Source organism: Anolis carolinensis, chromosome 3 (assembly GCF_035594765.1).
Source record: "Anolis carolinensis isolate JA03-04 chromosome 3, rAnoCar3.1.pri, whole genome shotgun sequence".
In the NCBI taxonomy this organism is placed as follows: Eukaryota; Metazoa; Chordata; class Lepidosauria; order Squamata; family Dactyloidae; genus Anolis; species Anolis carolinensis.
The window spans coordinates 258,769,491-258,790,765 of NC_085843.1; the positions used below are offsets into that span (position 1 = coordinate 258,769,491).

The following is a 21,275-nucleotide window of genomic DNA, read 5'->3' on the forward strand; positions in this document are numbered from 1 at the left end:
CCCAAGCTCATTATCTACAACACACAGAGAGGCAGTAGGCAAGATGGTCTGACATACTACCTGCTCATTGGTCTTAAATTCCGGCTTGCGGGATAAAGCATCGGCCCGCAAGTTTGCCTTCCCCTCCACGAACTGCACCTTGAAGTTAAACCTGGAGAAAAACAAAGCCCAGCGGATTTGACGCTGGTTTAACTTCTTTGCTGTTTGCAAGTGCTCTAAGTTCTTGTGATCAGACCTGACCACGATCTGGTGCCGTGCCCCTTCAAGCCAGTGCCGCCACACCTCAAACGCCACCTTAATCGCCAACAACTCCTTCTCCCATATGGTATAGTTCTGCTCGAAGGGTGTTAGTTGCCGCGAGTAAAATCCACAGGGACGCAAGGTCCCTGAGGAATCCTTCTGAGACAATACTGCCCCCAACGCGTAGCTAGAAGCGTCCGCTTCTACCACGAACGGTCTGTCAACATCAGGATGGGTTAGTATGTTGTCCGATTGAAAACTAGACTTTAGTTGTAGAAACGCCTCGTGAGCTTCCCGCCCCCACACAAATGGCTGTTTCTTGCGCAGAAGCTGCGTCAAAGGTACCGTGAGCTTTGCAAAATTCGGAATAAACTCCCGGTAGTAATTAGCGAAACCCAAGAACCTTTGTACATCCTTCTTAGTCTTCAGCTCCTGCCATGAGTTGACGGCGTCAACCTTATGTGGGTCCATTTTAAGTTCCCTACCTGACACTACATGACCTAGGAACTCCACTTCAGGCACATGAAAGACGCACTTGGAAGCCTTGGCGAAAAGCCCATTAGCCCGCAGTCGGTGCAGAACCTGCTTGACATGTTGACGATGTTCTTTCTCGTCCTTAGAAAAAATCAAGATATCATCCAAATAAATCACTAAAAATTGGTCAATTAGGTCCCTGAACACATCGTTCATGAACCTCTGGAATACCGCAGGAGCATTACAAAGCCCAAAAGGCATGACTCGGAACTCGTGGCATCCGAAACACGTGTTAAATGCCGTCTTCCATTCATCCCCTTCCCGTATACGGATTAAGTTATAGGCCCCCCGCAGGTCAAGCTTGGTAAAGACCTTAGCCCCTTGCACCCTTGATAACAGTTCCGAGATTAAAGGGAGCGGGTACCTATCCCGAATGGTGTATTTGTTTAGGATCCGATAGTCACAGACCAGCCTAAGTTCCCCAGTCTTTTTGGCTACAAAGAATACTGGTGCCGCAGTTGGAGAACTAGATGGGCGAATAAACCCCTTGGCTAAATTTTCATCTAGAAACTCCCGCAAAGCTTGCCTTTCCGGTACAGTCAAGGCATACAGCCTCCCTGCTGGCAGTTTCGCACCTTCTGCCAACTTGATGGCGCAATCATATGGCCTGTGCGGTGGTAATTTGTCCGCTTCTCTTTTACAAAATACATCAGAGAACTCCCCATACTCAGCAGGCACTCCCTCCATATCAGAATGAGTAACATTTAGAGTGCAACAGTCCTGCCTCTTTAAGATCACTTTACGTGTTGCCCAATCTACTTGTGGGTTTACTACAGCTAGCCAATCCATCCCCAGGATCACATCATATCTAGGCAAGCTCGTAATATCCCACACAAACGTTCCCGTTACTCCCTGCACCTCCCACGTTACTGCTGAGGTTTCATGGTTAACCACCCCAGTCTCCAGCAGTCTCCCATCTGCTCCTTCCACCCACACGTCGCATGCCTTGCGCACTCTAGGAATGCCATGCTTCTTAGCAAACTCAATATCTACATAGGAGACCGTAGCCCCTGAGTCCAGCAGTGCCAAAGTAGAAACAAGTTCCCTTCCCCCAACAGATAATGTAATGGGTACGAAAACATGCTTCCTCCCCTCAGTTGACTGCTTGAGGAGCCCTAGTGCGTTGGACTCACGTCGCACTAGGGCTGGCCTTTTCCCGAAAGCTGGGAAGGTTTCACATTACAATTTTTGGCAAAATGCCCAGCATTCCCACAGTACAAACACAAGCCCAGCTGCCTCCTACGGCTCTTTTCCTCTGTAGACAGCTTTTTAAAGACCCCAAGCTCCATGGGCTCTTCCCCCATCACCACAGGTGCCCTGGTTACATGCATGGGTGGCGCACACATTGCTTTTGAGTGTTTACGAGCCTCGAACCTTGCGTCTAAACGCAGCACCTTAGCTACTAAGGCGTCCCAGCTTTCAGCCGGCTCCAAGCGTGCTAATTCATCCTGGAGCATATCACTTAACCCGGCAGTAAATAAAAGCATGAATGCATTTTCCCCCCAATCCAGCTGGTGGCGATACAGGTTAAACTTATTTAAGTAATCCAAAACAGTCCCCTTTCCCTGTTTCAACCGATACAGAGCCCACCCAGCGTTCTCCGTGCGGAGAGGATCCCCAAAAGTATCAGTTAACAACTTTTTGAAATTATTCAAATTGTCCTTGACTGGGTCATTTCCCAAAATTAAATTAGTGGCCCATTGTCCTGCGGGACCGGTCAACAAACTCAAAATAAAGGCCACCTTGCTAGTGTCTGTAGGAAAAGCATGAGCACTGAGCTGAGAAAAATAAAGCTCCACTTGTGCCAAAAAGGTTGGCAACTTGCACCTGGTTCCGTCAAAGCGTTCAGGAGTCAAAACATGTCCTTTCACAGCCTGAGCTGTTTGGCTAACGGTAAAAGCCGTTTGCAATTGGTCTACTTTGGCCCTTAACTCATCCATCGTCTTCCTGACGGGTTTATTGCTGCAATAAACTTTTTATGGGCGTTGGGCAATCTGTCAAGGACAGAACGCCACAAGATTCAAAGTAACAGAGTTTATTAGATTACAGAACTCAAAAATGCCCGTAAAACACAAGGGCCAGGCAGTTTTTGCCTTTAAGAGCAAAAAGGGGCAAAAGTAAATGTTCAAAAGATAAACCGGATTAAACCGGAGTTTAATCCGGGTAAAAACAAACTGCTTGCTTCAGCCTGGGTATAAACGAAACGAAAGCCAAGGAACAAAAGATACAAAGAATGCAACTAATTGGCAGCAGATTCCTCTCTGCTGCCAACACTGTGCTTAGAGTAACTTGCGTCGCTCCCCCACACACACAGCAGACAGGATCTCCAACACGAGTAAATCAGCCGAGGGTTGTAGCAGTTGAGTAGACCAGTTCCGTTCCGTAGATCAAAGCCAGAAGCAGACGTTTGTAGTTTTTCCAAGTCCAAGAAGGGGGGGAAGACAAGCCGTGGTCAGTTCAGTCCGAGTTCTCAAAGCAGGAGATGGCGTCCGTCAAGAAGACGACGGAAGGTCAAGCTAATAAGAGTAAGCACAGGTTTGCACAAACAAATGCCCACACAATCCCTCCCGCCGTCTGACCCTGGATTCCAATCAACTTACGTCACAGCACAGGAAAGCACACAAGTCTTCAGGGAAGCGTCCCACACACACACGGATCCCAAGCGTTTGCCCAGATTACCTTGCCCAACGCAATTTGCAATTGCTCTCAAGCCCCATTTTATGCCAGTTACAAATCTTCATCACTGTCAGCTGTCCTCCTTAACCCGGGCGTTTCCTCATCACTTTCCTCGTCAGAGCTGGAACACCTCTGACTACGCCCAACAGCATCTCCAGCTGTGGATCCCGTCCCATCCCTCCAGCTAAACCATGGGTCTAATCCTGAAGGTCCCCATTCATCTTCTGTCCCATCATGGCCAGTGGCACCCACTTCCTCCCTTACCCGAGTCCAATCCATCTCATCCTCCTCTGAGCTAACCAGCCCCTCCTCCATTCTCTCCGTAAACCCTTCGAAAGACTCCTCGTCAGATGGTGCTGCAAATATGTCTCGCAGTCTTTTTCTCTCTCGCTCCTCGAGAGTATCTGACTCTCGAGGAGTCTTACGCCCACGTCTGTCAGTAACAGAGCCATGAGGCTCAATCATAACAGAATAGCCTTGCAGTCTCAAAGCCTGGCCATTTTCTGGAGTAGCTGGAGCTTTTTTTGTATGAACGTAGAGGCATGGATGAGGGGTTGTGCTGCCAAGTTTAGTGTTTCTGGGATGTGTAGTTTTGTTGTTTTTTCCTAGGCCGAAATTTCATTACCCTTTTATATATATGGATATCTGTCTTGATTAGAATTATTTTAAAATTAAAATTAAATTTCATTTTCTAAATACACAGAGACGCTGTGTATTTAGACTGATACACTACAGATATTAGAATGGCAGACACCTTCCAAATTCTATGCAATCAGCTTTGGCAGTACATTCTATCTGCTTATGAGTCTGCTGAGTGACCCAATTGGAGATATGGAAGGAAACCATATGAGAAAATGGAAACAACAACAATAATAAAATGTATTTATATCCCGACCTATCTCCCCATGGGAACTTGGTGGTTTACACAGGCAGTGGCAAGCATGCAATGCCGTAAGGTGTTAATAAAACTGAAACAACCAAAGCCAACCAATTTTTTAAAAAACCCAACATCCACAATAAAGTGATAATAAAAACATTACCATAAATTAGACAATGACATAACAAAATTTTTAATGTTTTACGCATAAACATTAAAGGAACAAAACATTAAGACTAAAAATGGTTCCATAATATTAAATTTTGTTAGTTTATTATCCCGTGTACCTTAAACATTTCTACAGCATTTATAAAAAAGCAAGAAATGATTACAGAATGCTGGTGCTAAATCAGATAATCCAATAATATTTTCACAAATGATACATGAATACAAAACAAATGTAAATGAATACTGTAGATGCATTAGGTGGCATATACACCTAGCCATTTTTAAAGCCCTACCTGTATTTTCATAAATGTACGGTATCTTGCCAATGGGTCCAAGACTAAACATGAAATTGAGCATCTTAAACATATAGCCTGAAGGTAGTTTATTAATGTATACATTATTTTAAATGGAAACACGGTGGCGCAATGGGTTAAATCCTTGTGAACTGCTGACCTGAAGGTTGGGTTGCTGATCTGAAGGTTGCAGGCTCGAATCCATGAGATGGAGTGAGCTTCTGTCTATCAGCTCTAGCTTACAGGGACATTAGAGAAGCCTCCCAGTAACACATCTGGCGTCCTCTGGGCAACGTCTCTGTAGACGGCCAATTCTCTCACACCAGAAGTGACTTGCAAGTCGCTTCTGACACGATAAAAAATTATTTAAAAGATTGTGTAGATTGAGCCATTAGATAGCAAATATGTCACTCTCTTTGTTTTCTAGCTTTCTAGTAGGCTTGATCGATCCATGAAAAATTTGATTCTAAACTCGTTTCAAAACTAGAGCTTTTCGTTTCTGATGGTATTTCCGAATTTGGCCCCCAAAAATTTTCGAAATTAACGAAAATTCGTTATTTTCTAAATTAATTCGTTAATGGCGGACGCGCATGCGCAATTCCCAAAAACAGCACAGAGGGAGAGGACTTTACAGGACTCTCCCACCCTCATTTTTTGAGTGATCTTCTTCAAACTTGGTACAGTGGTAGAACACATTTAACACTGATAGCTCACCAAAATTTGGAACGTTTCCCTTTTCCTCTGATTTTTGGAGAATTTTCATAGCTTTTATAATAAACCATTTTTTAATAATTGCAGAAATCTGTTCCTGGTTTGAAAGTCTTATTTCCTGTTAAATTGGGTTGTCTTTACTGTGAAAGTCATTGTTCTACTTCAGAAACTTTGTTTTTGTGGCTGAAACTTTGTTAAATTGGTGTGTGTGTGATATATACTGTGTATAGTCCCTGCTTGTGTGTGTGTGTGTGTGTGTGTGTGTGTGTGTGTGTATAGGTAAAGGTAAAGGTATCCCTTGACGTTAAGTTCAGTCATGTCTGACTCTGGGGGTTGGTGCTCATCTCCATTTCTAAGCCCAAGAGCCAGTGTTATCCATAGACACCTCCAAGGTCATGTGGCCGGCATGACTACATGGAGTGCCATTACCTTCCCAGAAACACCCAGAAAATGGGAATTCCAGACAGGAAACAATCAGGGCCAGCTAATACCTCCCAACAAAGGATTCCCCCAGGTAGGAAGCAGCCAGGCTTTGAAGCTGCAAGGCTATTCAATGCTAATCAAGGTGACCAATTGCAACATTCACACTTGCCTCCCACAGACAAGAGTTCTTTCTCCCACCCTGGACCTTCCACAGATATATAAACCCCACTTGCCTAGCTTCGCACAGACGTCAAAACCTCTATGTCTGCCACAGATGTGGGTGAAACGTCAGGAGAGAATGCTTCTGGCACATGGCCATAGAGCCCGGAATACATACCACAACAGTGTGATCCCGGCCATGAAAGCTTTCGACAACACAACCACAGTATCCATTCAAGTTCATGTAGCGTGGTATGGACTGGAGACCTGTATTGGGGGGAGGGAGGGTGCGAATCTGGGCCCCTGGGAGTCGTAGTCCTCCCTCCCTCCCTCCCCGGGAGCAGCTGAGGACGGGCCTGGCCCACACCCCCTCGCATCGCCTTCCCGCCTCACAGAGAGACACCAGGCCTGAGCTGAGGCGAGGCGGCGGCGGCGGCCATTTCCCCCCTCCGTCTTCCTCCTCCTCCTCCTCCTCCTCGGCCTCCTTCCCCCTCGCCCCCTCCCATTGGCTGAGCCCGTGACGCCCCTTTTGCTGAGGGGCAAAAGGAAAGGAGTTTGGGTGATTTGCAAAAGCTTTTTTTTCCTAACGAAAAAAACGAAGAAATAAGAAAAAACGGCCTCTCGCGATTCGAAACCGCGATATCCAGACGTGTGGACAATCAAGGTCGTATATTGCTTCAAAACAAACGAAAATAACGAATTAATAACGGGTAACGGGGAAATCGAATTATTTGAGCAAGCCTACTTTCTAGATGCAGAAGTGGTGTGTTTCTGTGTTAGTGAAGGAACATTTTGTCAAAGAAGATCTCACATTAGTTATTCAGGCTGAACACAGGTTGATCTCAATTTTTATTTGGTTAGATGAGCAGTTTGGTTTCAATGTGTTTGCGGCAGACACTCCATAGCTATGGGACCTAAAATTAGAAAGCAGTTATATTATAGAGGGCTAGGATGGTTGATATTCTGGAGGAATGAATTTGTTCATTTATCTATTTTTGAATTCATAGCCTGTCTTTTCGGCATGGGATCTGAAGTGTATGTCTATGTGTCCTGGAACAGTACAGTACAGTGAATCAACAGTGCATTTTAAGTAGCATGAGCTATTGGGAAGTCTACTGGCAGGTTTAAATCCTTGGGCTTAACCTTGCAGATTTCCCTTTGGGCTCTGGAAACAATAAACACAGGTCTGGGGGGTCATAGAATTTTTAAAAAATGCATGTTGGTTTTTTTAGGAATTTGGCATTCTAAATCCAAAAATGACCCCAGGTTGCCTCCATGGTGTAGGTTTTTTATAACTTGCTTTAACATTTCCATGTTGTGAAATGTGGCTGAATGAAATTGGCATTGAAATTAGTAGTGAAAGTGGAGAAAAAAAAACCCGTGTGTGCAGGATATTTCTTAAATGGTGTTTTTCAAATTCCGCATGCACACATACAGTAATAACAGATACAAAATTGAAAGAAAGTGCATTGCATTGCAGACTGGCAATAATTTGAACCATGCTAACCCTATGACTCCACAAAGAGACAACATATGTGTGTGCGCCTTCAAGTCATCTATCAACTTAAGGCAACCCTAAGAATTTCTTTGGGTTTTAGGCAAGGAATACAAAGATGTGGTTTGCCAGTTGTGATGAGAGCTTAGAGTATTTTTCCTGGCTGCATTTAAATGTTGCTTTCCGAGCCTGCTAGCTTGCAAGCCTGTGCTTCACACCTCCTCTTTAAGTTGTCTGTCCCTCCCTGGCAGCCGACTTCAGGCAGGGCGGAAGAGGAGGGAGCAAGCGGGGAGGGGAGGGGGGGGAGAAAGTTGACTCAGAGAATAACAGACTTGTTGATTTTGAACAAGGCATTTGGTTTTTAGCATTTACTGGTTGTCTCCCTTCACCACCACCAATGTATGTTTCCTTCTCAGTTTATAGTCCAGAGCTACTCTCAGGTGCTAAAGGGAGCATATAGCATGCCCTTGGTATACACTGTGGTCAGATTCCAGGACTGCTTCCCCACCACCACCACCACTTGGATACCTAAATCTGCAAATGTTCAAGTCCCAATTATATATAAATCAGCATAATAAAAGAATATCCCTTAGGCAAAATTGGAAAAAAATCAAGATTTGCTTGCTAGAATTCTTTAAAAGTATTTTCAAGCTGTAGATGGCTAAATCCATGATGCAGAATCTGTGAATACAGTGGGTTGACTGCACAGTTTTGTGGGGCACTCTGCATGAGCGTGCATATACTTGGAGCAGAGCCTGCAAGTGTGCACACCGAGAGAGTAGCGGAAAAGTATGTGTGTAATATATACATGTATATGTGTATGTGTGTGTGTATAGATACACAACCTGTGAATTTTACATATATAATGTGTGTGCGCGCACACACGCTTGCATTTAGTAGTTGTGTTTATATATATGTATATAAAATACACACACAGGATGTGTGTGTTTGTTTATATACTTGTATACACTAAATACCCACATATAGGGTGATACACACACACACACTCATATACACATACTATTCATCGCTGTGTAGGCTTATATATAGGTAAAGGTAAAGGTTTTCCCCTGACATTTAGTTGTGTCTGATTCTGGGGGTTGGTGCTCATCTCATTTTCTAAGATGAAGAGCTGGCATTGTCCATAGATACCACAAAGTCATGTGGCCAGCATGACTGTATGGAGTGCCATTACCTTTCCGCTGGAGCAATACCTATTGATCTACTCACAGTTGCATGTTTTCGAACTGCTAGGTTGGCAGAAGCTGAGGCAAACAGAGGGAGCTCACCCCCGCTCTATGGATTCGAACCGCCGACCTTTTGGTCGGCAAGTTCAGCAGCTGAGCGGTTTTATCTGCTATGCCACCAGGGGGCTCCTAAAATATAATGTATATATCTATGTGTGTGTATAAAATATAATGCATGAACTATATGTACCAAATATATAGTTTATAAAATATAATGTACAAACTATATATTTGGTACATATAGTTAACACATTATATTTTTTATATACAGTAGAGTCTTGCTTATCCAACCTTAACTCATCCAACATTCTGTATTATCCAATGCAGTCGGCCTCCTGCCTGGATCCACAACTGTTTCTCTAGGCAGCAATGTGCAGCAGGCCACTCAGGGTGCCCACCGTGAGGGGCAAGAACGGTCGGTACAGATTTTTCCCATTGGGCACAGAGTCCAGCCTGCAAGGAGGGATTAAGGAAAATAAGATTTTCCTTAATCTCTCCTTATTATCCAACATTTTCGCGTATCCAACCTTCTGCCGGCCCATTTATGTTGGATAAGTGATACTCTACTGTTTACACATATACATACACCAGGGCTGTAGCTGGGGGGAGGGGTGTTAGGGGTTCAACCTGCCTCTCCTGAATTTTTTTTAAAAACCTGGTTTACTCATGAAATTTAAGTGAATAACCAAATCCCCATGAGTGTCCACTGAAGTTTATAGATGGAGCCTGATTTCTAAATTATTTTGTGTTATGGAACTACTCATGATTCGCAAAAAAAAAAAAAAGTTTCAACCCCCCCCCCCCCCCCCACCCCCTAATTTTTTTTCTGGCTATGGCCCTGCATACACCAGTGGTTCCCAACCTTTGGGCCTCTAGGTGTTTTGTACTTCAACTCCCAGAAATCCCAGCCAATTTTACCAGCTGTTAAAAACTGTGGGAGCTCAAGTCCAAAACACCTGGAGGCCCAAAGGTTGGGAACCACTGATATATACTATAATACACACACACACACACACACACACACACACACATATATACAGTAGAGTCTCACTTATCCAACATAAACGGGCTGGCAGAATGTTAGATAAATGATAATAAGGAGAGATTAAGAAAAAGCCTATTAAACATCAAAATAGGCTATGATTTTACAAATTAAGCACCAAAACATCATGTTATACAAAAAATTTGACAGAAGAAGTAGTTCATAACACATTAATGCTATGTAGTAATTACTGTATTTATTGAATTTAGCACCAAAATATCACGATATATTGAAAACATTGACTACAAAAATGGATAATCCAGAACGTTGGATAAGTGAGACTCTACTCACATATGTATACACACACACATACACGCACCGTGGGTTTAACAGTGGAATTCACTGTCTGGGAGTGTGGCTTTGAAACAGAGACTGTGGATTGGGGGATGCTTTGAGTGTGCTTTTCCTGCATGACAGGGGGTTGGACTGGATGGCCCATGAAGTCTCCTCCAGCTCTAGAATTTTCTCTGTTTCTATACACACTAATCACCCCTTGGCCCTGATGACACTTTACCTATTCCTTTATAAGGGACCATGTCTACCTTGCAGCCCTAACTACTGTTTTTTTTACTCCTTTATGGAATTTACTCTTTGGGTCTGTAATTGTGACCATTTTAATTGATCTGTTTTTAATTTTTGTTTATACAGTAGAGTCTCACTTATCCAACACTCGCTTATCCAAGCTTCTGGATTATCCAATGCATTTTTGTAGTCAATGTTTTCAATACATCGTGATATTTTGGTGCTAAATTCGTAAATACATAATTACTACATAGCATTACTGCATATTGAACTACTTTTTCTGTCAAATTTGTTGTATAACATGATGTTTTGGTGCTTAATTTGTAAAATCATAACCTAATTTGATGTTTAATAGGCTTTTCCTTAATCTCTCCTTATTATCCCACATATTCACTTATCCAACGTTCTGCCGGCCCATTTATGTTGGATAAGTGAAACTCTTTCTCTCTCTCTCTCTCTCTCTATCTATCTATCTATACATATATACACACACACATACATACACACACATACATTGGGTTTAACAGTGGAACTCACTGTCTGGGAGTTTGGCACAACAGAGGCTGTGGATTGGGGGATGCTTTGAGTGTGCTTTTCCTGCATGGCAGGGGGTTGGACTGGATGGCCCATGAGGTCTCTTCCAACTCTAGAATTTCCTCTTTCTATACACACTAATCACCCCTTGGCCCAATGACACTCTGATATACAAATCTTTACCTATTTCTTTATAATGCACCATGTCTACCTCGCAGCCCTGACTACTGGTTTTTTGACTCCTTTATGGAATTTACTCTTTGGGTCTGTAATTGTGACCATTTTAATTGATCTGTTTTTAGTTTTTGTTTATATTGTTGTCTTATTAGGTTTGTTATATCCTAGTTGCTGTATGATGCTTTCTGAAAATTGACATGTTGGAAAGCGCCCTGAGTCCTCTGGATGAGATAAAGCGGCATATAAATAAAGTATTATTATATGTTTTCATACAGGTAACCCTAATGTATGAGGTACCAGCCATGGGCCAACTTGGACCCTCCAGGTGTTTTGGACTCCAACTCCCACAATTCCTAACAGCCTGCGGCTGTTAGGAATTGTGGGAGTTGGAGTCCAAAACACCTGGAGGGTCCAAGTTGGCCCACGGCTGAGCCATCCGCACGCAGCCTCCTCCCCTGCCTGCCCTCCTCCTTCTTTTCGGGCCGGGCTCGCAGTCGCCCCGCCGCTTCCTGGGAAGCTTTGCTGGAAGGGGGAGAGGGAGGGAAGGCGGGGCGGCGGCGGAAACCAGACCTTGGCGATAAGAAGAGCGTGCGGTGCCCAGGCGTCGGCGGCAGAAGCAGCAACAGCAGCAGCCTCCTTCCAACCCCCTTCCTTCCTCCCTTCTTTCCCGCCCGCTCTTCCTCCTCGCGGTCATCCCCCCACCGATTCCTCTCTCTGGCAGGGCGCCGCAGGGGGAGGGGGGCCGCGGGAGGAATGCCGCTGTGACACGCAGGGCGGCACAAGCCCCAGCTTTTTTTTTTCCTCCCCCTTCTTTCCCCTTTCCCTCCCCTTCTTGTTTTCCCCTCCCACCTTTTTGGTGGCGGTAGTGGCTAGCTGGCTTTTTTTTTTAAGTGGGTATTTTTTCCCTCTCTCTCTCTCTCTCTGTTTTTTTTGGGTTCCGCTTTCCAATTTGTCACCATCCTCTCCCGAATCCCCCACAATGCCTTGGTCGGTCTGTCCACACCACGATCTGCTGGTTGCCTCTGGAAAGAAATGTGAGAGAGGTAAGCAAGGGAAGCTTGGGGCTTCTTGTTGGTTCCCTTTCCCTTCCCTTTCCCTTCCTTAATCATCTTTTTTTAAAGACCGATTTCTTGTTTAAGCCTTGAGATGAAACCCATAAATATGTGCACCCTGGACAGGGAGGAAGTGAGCCTCGCCTGTGGTAGAAGACAAGTATTTTCCTTGCTCCAGTTGAGGATTTCCTATCACTTTGTGTGCTTTGCCATAATGTTCATTTTTTATATACAGTAGAGTCTCACTTATCCAAGCTAAACGGGCTGGCAGAAGCTTGGATAAGCAAATATCCGGGATTAAGGAAAAGCCTAATAAACATCAAATTAGGTTATGATTTTACAAATTAAGCACCAAAACATCATGTTTTACAACAAATTTGACAAAAATAGCAGTTCAATACGCAGTAATGTTATGTTGTAATTACTGTATTTACGAATTTAGCACCAAAATATCACAATATATTGAAAACATTGACTACAAAAATGGCTTGGATAATCCAGAACGTTGGATAAGCGAGTGTTGGATAAGTGAGACTCTGCTGTATATAAAAAAGCCTTGAGATGAGAAACACAAACACTGGGCAGGGAGGAAGTGAGCTCCAGTGGAGTATTTTCCTTGCTACAGTTTCATATCAAGGTGTGTATATCTATGCTTTGCCACAATGTTCTTTTTAAGCCTTGAGTCAAGAACACACACACACACAAACTGGGCAAGGAGGGAGGAAGTGAGCTTTGCCTCATAGTGGAGAACAGGAGAGTGTGTGTTTCCCCCTCCTCCCCTTTGCCACACTTTTAAGATTTCACATCAGCCTATCTGCAGCCATAGGGTTGCAAAAGGGGCTCCACAAAAAGCAGAAGGTGGCAGCTGCAGATCTGCTTGAGTTGCGTGTTGTGTACGTGTGTTTGTGGTGTACATGTGCTTGTGTGGCTCTGCAGGGTTTTGCAGTCTGCACCGACACACGCTCATCCGTCCAAGGGAGGCACCACCGGCTAAACAGGTGCACGGAAAGGTCCCCTGTCACCCATTGACCTTTCTTCCGAGCTTAAATTACCCCTGAACTTGGCTGGCTGTGCCTCTCCCCTTATTATAGAAGCAGCACACAACCAACTCCCAACAGGAAAGAATGCAAGAGAGATGTGAGACTTTTTAATTTATTTTAAATTTTTTCGGTTTGTTATTCCAATCCTCCCATTGCATCCCACTCCATAGTTCGGGGACTACTGCAGCTACTTCCACCAGGTTTAGTGGGGTATGATATTGCCATCAACACCTTTGCCCATCAAGGATTGCCAGTAAGAATCCCCTTTTTGGGAGCATGTGGCGGGTTAGGATTGGGTTGCTGGTGTTGGGGTGGATCTCATCCATTTATTCAGTGTGTGCCATCTCACTTTGTGTTTTCTTCTTCTTCTGAAAACCTGAGCCAAAAAGGCTTGCTGAGAGGTTAATTCCTTGCCGGCTGCACATCAATTACGTGTGACATGTTTAGTGGGGTTTCCTTATATGGGAAGCACAGTATTTTGGTACACGGTAGCTTTTGTCCAAGTAACAGAGTGGGAGGATATCCTCAGGGTTGGAGGGTGAGTGGGGGGAGGTAGGTGTTATTTCTGTCAACTAAACAGAATACAAAATGTCCAGCACATTGATCAATATTAATAAAAGAAAGCAAACACACCAAAAATACCCAAGCAGCTGTATAGATAGAATCTAGAAACTGCAGTGTGATCTGGTAAAATCTACATTTTAATGCCTGTATTTTTATAAAGCCAGCATTTGATTTGATTTTTATTCCAGAGGTGTTGTATACTTGAATAGGCAGGACTTTGTTAATCACAGGGCATTTGGAAAATATGTTTTGGGTTTCTCGAGGGGGATGTCAGCTATGGTGCAGTGTAAGCTATAGTTTTCTGTAGTTTCCTGGCATAGGTAGATTCAGATGATCTAGTTAAGTCCCTGCTGGGTTCAGAGCTTCTGAATTTTTAAAGCAAATTGACGCAGATGTGGATTCTGTCTTGTGAACAAGATTGGCAGAGAAAGCGAAAGTTTAGAGAGGAGCTATACATGAGTGCCTGCGTTATGCCATTTTTTAGTACAGTTTGGCAGGTGTTTAGACTTGTAATATAAGACAGAAATCTCTCTCTTTTTCTGTCTCTAGAATTCTCCATTCAGATTGTATAGGTACAGTCTTACCTAGATGTATATAGCTCTTCAGTGTGTGTGTGTGTGTCAGGTTCTTCTCAAGATATATGTGTGTGTGTGTGTGTGTGTGTGTGTGTGTGTATGCACACACACACACATCTTGAGAAGAACCTGACTGTTCAATAAACAAAATGTTTGAAAGTCTCCAGGATAGCTCTCTTTCCTCCAAGTGCGTGACAACTTACTGATATTTTATAAGCATATGTTGCTAGCCAGACACTCAGATCATAGACAAAAGTGGTGGAAACACTTTGATATAAAAAGAAAAGACATAATCAATCGTTAGAATATAATTGGTATATTGGATTATAGGATTTGGGATTATGCCATGCGAATGTTGAGGGAATGGTGTTGTTTAATACCTTTTCAGTGGCTTTTGAAGGAGACTGAGCAATCATGTTACAAAATCTGCAGTTGACCCAGCATGACTACAGAAGATTGAAGAAAGACATTTCAGAGAGACGGATAAGCAAAGCTAGACTTGTAGACATGAGTGTCTAGTCTACAAATTAGCCATGGTGCATATAGATACTGCTGCTGTCATTGGATATTTGAAAATAATGCTAAATTCTTTGGGGTAGAGTGTTTTTATAGGCTTTCTGTGCTGCAGTCTCAATCAACTTACCTGACAGTAAGTCCCATTAACTTGATGGGACTTACTTTTGAATAGATGTGTAAATGTGTGCTCTGGGATTTTACAAATAGGAGAACCATTTGGCTTTATGGCTGTTTTGGCAATTGGGGATTGACTTATCACTTGAATAACACAAACAACAGGTAATTTATCAGGTAAGTCAAATATCCAGATAAGTCAAATATTTGGTAGATCTGAAACACAAAGACAGGCCAGTAGAGAAGGAGGAAATAGATAAGATGATGTGTTAAGGCAATCTGGGAGAGACAGAGTAAGAGTGCACACAACTGGGAAAGGCAAAAAAGCCAAAATAATATTCATAAAAAAGGTATATGCGAGAGATAAGATGGGTGTTCTTACTTTATTGTATCTTTATTTAAAAGTGTTTTTATTCAAACAGCAGATTAAATCTAAGTCCCTTTTTAAACAAAGTTAATACTGCAGTACTGGCACAATTCAGACATCACATTCCCCCTTTCCCTCTGATCATGCTCTGATCTGGAACATTGCTTCTTAAAGTAGCTAATGTATAGACTTGTGCCAGGGACCATCATCGCATTGGTGCCCGTTGACTACAGCTATTTCTTTATTTTCTGGAAACTTGTTGCAAAGTGGCAGTCAGTAGCCTGGAGGCTGACACCAGCTCATGGGCCACACTTTTATTTGTATGTCAAGTAAACATGTGTTTTTCTTTTTGTTCATTTCTTCCATCTCCTCTTGACTTGCGTGCTTTCTCTTTATTATTTTCCAGTTAATGAGAGGTAATCGTGGCAGGAACTGAGAGCATGGTGTGGCCCGCTGATGTAGTTAGAGTGCATTTCCCATAAGCTCTAGCTAGCAAGCCAGTGGTGAGGGATTATGATGATGAAGATGACTATTATTTATTTATGTATTACCCATCTATCCCCATGGAAACCACAACATATTAAAATACAACATATAAAAGCAGTTAAATACATAACCATTTTTAAAGAACATACACAGTTAATATTAAAATAGGAAAACGATAACTATGAGAGCAGGATCTAGAGTGACACATTTTCATTACCCTTGAATTATTGTTTACTGTGAAATACAGGACTATAGTTACTAACCTTAGTGGACAAAGTAAAAAGTTGTGCAATGGAACCTTTGGGTGCCCTGAGTCAAACATTGTGGCAACCGAGAGATATTGCTCACCAGGGAAAAACTGTTAGGTGAAATTTTAGTGGGATAGAGAGCAGGAGGATAGTTCCCAAATGATGGTTTTGTCTCTAGGCACATTTTGTCAGAAAAGAAATCTGAAAAAGTATATATTTATATCTGGTTGAGTCTGGTTTTTTTAAAACTTTATCTTGAGGCTTCAGAGAACTTCCCATTATATGCTTAACAAAAATCTGATGAAAGATAAGGATTTTCTCAAGGCCACTCTATTAATCCATGTCAAAAAAGATATTCGAACTCTCATCTACCATGTAAAGGTTTTTAAAACCTTGCTGTCTGAATTATTCTGAAATTTTGAGGGTAAAAGTACCTGCTAATCTGTAAATTGAACTTCTGGCATAGATTTGTTCATCTTCAGAAGGCCACTTCTGTACTACAGTATATGACTTTCAGACCATGGGGGCGGGGGGAGGGGGGAATCCTGGAGACAAAAAAAAGATATTTTTGTGATTTGAAAATAACAATCACTGTTTTTATTGTGCCAATACAAAGAGAACATAAGACTAAAAAGCTGCATACTTTAGAAGTATAGCAGCCATCCTAATTGGATTCCATTTTATTATTTAGAATAATCATGTTCTGGAGAGCATCTCTTTAATTTTTCATGCCAAACAGTTCATTCTTGTGTCATTAAAGTCAGAGCACAATGCAGCAAAGCACTTCCATGCTAACTCATTTCGATAAGGTTGAGAAGATCTTGCAAATCCCTTTCTAAGATGGCTTCTTTGATGAGGACTTTAGTAAATTATTTTGTAAATCTGAAGTTCAAGCCATTTTGCCAGTCTGTACATCTCACAGATCAGGCAGTTACGAGACAGAAATTTCACCACTGGCTTAATTTGCCTAAGCATTGAAAGTGACTTGCCCTTGGTCATCTCTGGTTCAGTGTTAAACTGGCTTTCTGTGGCTCAGTTATGAATTGTGTTTATACAAGGGAAGGAGTGATGAGATCTTTCAGTTTAGATCAGCTATTTCGACCCTCGTTCTTCAGCTTAGAAGTATCTCTGCAAGATACTATCTCACCTTTTGCTGGGTTCAGAGTTAATGGCTAGAATCCAGAGAACTACTTTACGAATTCTTGATGGACTCTGCCCAATGGTTTTTTTTTTTTTAAAATCTCTCTGCAGGCCTGATCATCTAATCATATGATAAGCTATGATAAGCTGTTTTTTGAAAGTCTCTTATTTCAAAAGCAGATTGCTTTATAGTGTTAAGAGAGGCACTGCTCTTTGAAGAGCACAGACTCAGCCTGTGCTTCTTGGTGGAAACAGAACTACTTAAGCAATTATTTGGATCTTAGCTGATAAATTTTTGGAATGATTCAGCTCCATATTTTAATTGCTTGTTACACATATTTTAGTGCTCTGAAAAATATGGGCATCAAAGAGTGTCACAGACCCCACATTTTAACGCGTACAACTGTGAATTGCATACTTTTTAGACTTCTCATAAACGTTATTCCTCAAAATACTGTATAGTGTTTGTTGCCTATTGCAGTTTGGTCTAGATATCTTCCATGTTATACTGATTTCTTACATGACATCCAGTAATTCCCATAACTGTGATTATAAGCAGTTTTAGGGCACCTTATAGGAAATTTTCAGAGTAGGTTAGAAAAAGGCGATAGTTCCCTGCCCCTCCCACCTTAGGTGAGAACAACTGTATATATTTTCAGTATGCCTTGTATGTGATTGAAATTTATTGTGTGTTAGGCCTCTAAAGGCTCCACCCAGGGATGTAAGAAGGATTGGGGAACTTGCTTAGCAAGGGTTAGAAGTTCACATTTCATTTTTCAAAGCTAAGCAAAGTGACACTGCATTTGCAATATTGATGGACTTCCAAGCTCCTGGATGAGAGAAGATGGATCACAGCATATTGTTGTTTGAGCTTTTAGTAAAGCGATAGAGCTACATCTCAGATGGCACAAACTGTGGGAAAGGAAACCTGTCAGCCACATTGTTGTACACAGAACATACTGTCTTAATTCAAAGGTATGCTAGCTATAGTGGGTAAGGTTTAGGCACATGCAATTTTTTGCCAGCAGGAATACTCTTCTGCCAGGAATACCCAATTCTGCCACCTGATCTCAGCGATATGCCAATAGACTCGACAGAAGTGCTCTTCTGCTTAACATACTGCTGAGTTGCATTGGAGGGCTTAGAAATTCATAGAAAGGTATTATCTCCAGGAATTTTCTAGATCCTCAATGCAACTCTGTGTAACTTCTGAAGGGAGCATAGCACTGAATTAACCTGGTTGGCCTAGAAAATGGCCCAAAAGACCATTTCTCCCTGGGAGCAGGTAGGCAAAACCACAAATATAGGTCCCACAGTTTCAGGAATCTTATTGTAGTATTTATGAGCCACACTCAGTCCCATGAATAATTTGTGTATGTGAAAAAGTCTATATGATTCATTTAAATGTGAGGGCTTGGGTGGGTCTTGAAGCATTATGTATAGGCTAAATAATTCCCGTTTGTGTTCTATGCAGTGGAAGCAGTGCGATTTGTGAAAGAAACCCAAAGTTGCATCATGCAGCTGGTGTGAGGAACTTTTGGACCTCCAGATACTTTGGACTTTAATTCACAATAGCTATAGGCAACATCATGAGGCATTATAGGAGCTGTAGTTCAAAATATTTAGAGAGCCAAAGATTCCTAACCTCTAGTTTGCAGCAATTGAGGGCAAAGAAAACTGATGTAAATACACGAGTAGTATTGCGGGAGCATCAAGACTACTGAGATTGTTTTTAGGATTTCCATGACACAGAAAAGTGCAATTTATTTAAAGATAATTTTGCCTATCACTATGCGACCAGTTGCTGCTCACTGGAGGGAAGGATATTAGCGGCAAAGCTGAAGTATTTTGGCCACATCATGAGGAGACAGGAAAGCTTGGAAAAGATCACAATGCTGGGGAAAATAGAAGGAAAAAGGAAGAGAGGCCAACCAAGGGCAAGATGGATGGACGGTATCCTTGAAGTGACTGGTTTGACCTTGAAGGAACCGGGGACAATGACGGCCGACAGGGAGCTCTGGCGTGGACTCGTCCATGAGGTCACGAAGAGTCAGAAACGACTATGAGACTGAGCAGCAGCATGTGACCAGTTTGTGAAGGGGCATCAACCAATAAGAGCATTATTGTGTCTACTATTTTGGGTTGTAGAGACTATAGTTAATTTATGGGTTGACATTTGAGATTCCCAGAAGGAATAGATTATTGCATAGAGCAGTCTGTGACTGAAACAAGGAGTCTTAAAACTTGATTTTTTTCTTCTGGGGATACTATATTAGCAGCCACTACATATGTTGTAAGTGTAAATACATCTACAGTTTTCTGTTTTATATACTCATATATCTAAACGTCTCAGTTAAGAAATGTAATAGAGAGATTCTAGGGAAATACAGGAGAAAAATCATGATTAGATTTGCAGAATCTAATACCATTTGAGGATCAGAATAGCATGTTATTGCCAGTTAGACGTTTAAAAAAACAACATTCTGTGCTACTGTCATTCTTCTTAAAATAAGTAGGAGGAAGAAAATGATGACATGGAATAGTCATGGATTTTGGCTTTAAAATAGTTGCTCTGCTAGGTTAATTATCTCTAGAGTTTTAGTTCATGTATTTCTTTTTTTTTGCATGTTCTTCAAAATAAAAATGGCAATAAATAAAAGAAAGATTATGAAGAGTTCCCTACATTGGAGTTAGGCTTTTTGTATTTTTTATGCTGCTTGGAGGATTTCCCCTAAAAATGGTGCCATATTTTTAGAAAGGATTCACAGTTGGTCACAACTGAATCTAGTACAACCTATTTGGACTTTAATTTGTTACTTTTGCCTTCTAAGTAATTGGGGGGGGGGGCTGTTTTCTATATTTACCTGTAAGATTCCAAACTGTATTTTCTTACATGATAAATGTTTTGGCAAACTAATGTTTGTATTCTTGTGAATCCCATAGTGAGCTGAAATCTAACTTCCCTTTTAGAATTGAGCGGGACCTTGGGATTCTGTTCCATTGACAGCTTGAAACAATATTTCTCTTTCATGTCAGTGGAAGCTGCCTGTGGAATAGAGGAGCCCAAATAAATATAGTTAATTAATCCATGCTGATATGATGTAGAATTGTAAAATGAAAAGCAAAGAATCCAGGGCATGCTTAGCAATTATATTTTCACAGGAATAATAAATATTGAGCTCCCTTTCCTTCCTATAGGGAGAAAGTCACTAGGACATATTTGGAATTGGATTGCATTTATTGGAATATTAGCCCTCTAATCAAAAGATCCTGGTGAAAATGCTGTACATGGGTAATTTGCAGAGAAAAATATTTTTATGCAGCAAACAGCACTTTGCACAGAAATGAGGTTTCCTACGTACAAAACTTACTATGCAAAACAGCTACAGGAAATCTTTGCTCAAAGTAGATATTAAATTGCTAATAGTCTTTGAAAATTCCTTGTTTTTTAAAAGACCTTTTTTTCAATGGAAAGAAAATTGCTTCCTTCAAGAAGAAACTTAGCCAAGAATTACATCCCTAGAATTGTGTGGTCATGGATATATACCCAGATAAATATAGTACTTTGGCATTATATATGAGAACAAACCTAAGGTTAAGATCACTCTAAAAACCTTGGACATGTGCACTTTCATCATTTTCTGTCATTGCTTCTGGTCCAGTGGTTCTCAACCTGTGGGTCCCCAGATGTTTTGGCCTTCAACTAACAGAAATCCTAACAGCTGGTAAACTGGCTGGGATTTCTGGGAGTTGTAGCCCAAAACACCTGGGAACCCACAGGTTGAGAACTACAGTTCTAGTCTAAGAATAAGCATGGTTTAGGGACAACTGTGTTTAGTACTTGAATGGGAAACTACATGCAGGCAGCATTTCACAGGAAGAAACTAGCAAAACTACCTCTGAGAATTCCTTGCTCAAGAAAACGGTATAAAATTAATGGGGTCATCATAGACCACTTGAAGGCACACACATACAGCAGTATGTTACTAAACTATAGCAGAAAATGGAAGTAAAATTTCCCAACGCTTCCTTGTGGTTTGTTCCAGATGAAGTGAGGAAGTACATAGGCCTAAAG

At 41.9% G+C, this 21,275-nt stretch overlaps 1 protein-coding gene across 12 annotated transcripts in view; it reads left to right on the forward strand.

Annotated features, from left to right (window-relative positions):
• The first annotated feature begins 11,615 nt into the window (after nucleotides 1-11,615).
• Nucleotides 11,616-21,275, forward strand: part of mbnl1 (muscleblind like splicing regulator 1) — a 221,611-nt gene continuing 211,951 nt past the window's right edge. For 2 of the 12 annotated variants that reach the window (XR_010004769.1, XM_016992054.2), the window contains exon 1: nucleotides 11,616-12,141. The gene's annotated coding sequence lies outside the window, so the exon portion shown is untranslated. The remainder of the gene's footprint in view (nucleotides 12,142-21,275) is intronic. The other 10 variants (XR_010004768.1, XM_016992049.2, XM_016992050.2 and 7 more) reach the window with 7 other exon arrangements.